General features: G+C 41.2%; 1 non-coding gene across 1 annotated transcript; it reads right to left on the bottom strand.

Annotated features, from left to right (window-relative positions):
* Positions 1 to 1,086: 1,086 nt before the first annotated feature.
* Trnal-caa (transfer RNA leucine (anticodon CAA)) lies at positions 1,087 to 1,161 on the bottom strand. The gene has a single exon. It is a non-coding gene; the product is annotated as a tRNA-Leu (tRNA).
* Positions 1,162 to 2,644: the final 1,483 nt, after the last annotated feature.

Genomic DNA, 2,644 nt, shown 5'->3' with positions numbered 1-2,644 from the left:
GAAATAAGAATAATCTTCACAAGGATTTAAAGTCACTTAGTCTTGTACAAAAAGGTGTGCATTATTCAGGAACACACATTTTCAATAACTTGCCAGCAGACATAAAAAGCTTAACAACCAATGAAATTCAGTTTAAGAGAAGCCTAAAGGATTTATTGGTGGCCAACTCCTTCTACTCCATTGATGAATTTCTTAGTAAAACCAACTGATTTGTATATAAGTGCAACATAACTTCTGCACAATTTCAGTGCAGTAATATGTTCACTGAAAATTTGTGTGTGTGTGTGTGTGTGTGTGTGTGTGTGTGTAAGTATAATCTAACTTCTGCACCATTTCAGTGCAGTAATGTGTTTATTGTAAATAAGTATTACAGTAGTTGTATTACATGTTTATTACCTTATAAATAAATAAAAAACTTTTATTTTTAATTCAGTGCATTAGTATTTGTAAAATGACTCTTAATGTTCATTAAAAAATGACGATAATTCCACTTGGGACCTGTGGAATGGTACATTAGCTTATTTGTTTTAGTTGTAAATATTTGTCATGTATTGTTGTTCTTCTGACATGTTCCACATCCTGGAGGACCTCCTCACTACGGATCAATTGGAATGAAAGTAAATCTAATCTAATCTAATCTAATCCTGTATTCTCCTCCAGTCACTCAACTTCGACATCTTCCCATATACCGCAGCATCATCAGCAAACAATCGCAGACTGCTGCCCACCCTGTCCCGCCAGATCATTTACGTACGTAGGAAATAATGAAAGGGGACGGCTAATGTTTGAATCTGAGATAAGGAACAGTGGTTCACATTTGACCGAGTGGACAGTTACGAATCCAGACACGTTTTGGAAAACGAGGACCCAGTGGCGGCTAATGATAAAAAAAAGGGTGATGCGTTTTGTTCATAAAGAAAAACATTAACAAAGGTAACAAAATCAGTGCACAATCCGTCTTTTTGCAATCCATTATATAAAGCGAGAGCTCGCCCATGTCTTGCAGCATCTGGTCATAATAGGGCTACCAAAACGTGTACACAGAATAAAGTACTATTTTGAAACTTCCTGGCAGATTAAAACTGTGTGCCCGACCGAGACTCGAACTCGGGACCTTTGCCTTTTGCGGGCAAGTGCTCTACCAACTGAGCTACCGAAGCACGACTCACGCCCGGTACTCACAGCTTTACTTCTGCCAGTACCTCGTCTCCTACCTTCCAAACTTTACAGAAGCTCTCCTGCGAACCTTGCAGAACTAGCACTCCTGAAAGAAAGGATACTGCGGAGACATGGCTTAGCCACAGCCTTGGGGATGTTTCCAGAATGAGATTTTCACTCTGCAGCGGAGTGTGCTCTGATATGAAACTTCCTGGCAGATTAAAATTGTGTGCCCGACCGAGACTCGAACTCGGGACCTTTGCCTTTCGCGGGCAAGTTTTAATCTGCCAGGAAGTTTCATATCAGCGCACACTCCGCTGCAGAGTGAAAATCTCATTCTGGAAACATGCCCCAGGCTGTGGCTAAGCCATGTCTCCGCAATATCCTTTCTTTCAGGAGTGCTAGTTCTGCAAGGTTCGCAGGAGAGCTTCTGTAAAGTTTGGAAGGTAGGAGACGAGGTACTGGCAGAAGTAAAGCTGTGAGTACCGGGCCTGAGTCGTGCTTCGGTAGCTCAGTTGGTAGAGCACTTGCCCGCGAAAGGCAAAGGTCCCGAGTTCGAGTCTCGGTCGGGCACACAGTTTTAATCTGCCAGGAAGTTTCATATCAGCGCACACTCTGCTGCAGAGTGAAAATCTCATTCTGGAAAGTACTATTTTGCAAAATAAAAGGAATTAAGATGAATTGCAACTCTATGTACACAAAAAATAGTAGCCCTGTCTTGCTAAGCTATTTCAGCAGCATCGATGTTAACTGCATTCAGTTGTGTGCCTGATGTTTGATGTGGTAGTGATCAGTTGTATAGGAATTCCAGTACTTTCAGCTTCATATCTGCAAATTTTTCAAGCGAGTGCTGATAGTATTTCTTGGTCCATAGTATTCGGTAAGAAGGGCTTTGATGCGTTTCAGTAACGAAAAACAACATACTGCTTCAAGCTTGTCCCTTTCAAGAGATGCACAGATTCGCTCAATGTATCTGTTATGTAATCCAGCCAGCTCAAAGCTCCACACCTTCTTTGGAACTCCTGTCTTCCATAAATAACAGAGAGTTTCGTTCCAAGTTTCTTTGTTTCCAACAAATAAGAATAGCATCCGATAGCTCTGAAAGAAGATTCTCGGAAGCTAGAAACGTAAGTGCTCAATTCCTCTGGTAGAAATAGACAGGTTGCAATTAGGTGTCCAGTGAGCCCGAATCTTTCTTTCGCTTCGTAACTTCCTGTGTAACACCACACACTTTTTTTGCTTTCTGCAGTAGATTACACAGCGCTCCTCCATCTTCAGTTCGTCCTCTTTTCGAATCCTCGTGTAAATCTGTTGAATTCTCATTCAGGCCTTCTCTAGTATTCGTAATTTAATGCTCTAAAGCTTGGCAGCTGGTTTCGTGCGTAAGTTCGGTCAATATCCTCTTTATGTAGCTAATTTTATAAAATATCCTCTTGGATCTTAATTTTATGAAAAACAGAGCGCCAGAAAATGAAGCTTACATCCT

Source organism: Schistocerca cancellata, chromosome 7, assembly GCF_023864275.1.
Source record: "Schistocerca cancellata isolate TAMUIC-IGC-003103 chromosome 7, iqSchCanc2.1, whole genome shotgun sequence".
NCBI lineage: Eukaryota > Metazoa > Arthropoda > Insecta > Orthoptera > Acrididae > Schistocerca > Schistocerca cancellata.
The sequence above is the reverse complement of the archived record's forward strand: the minus strand, read 5'-3'. Positions and strand labels throughout refer to the sequence as shown.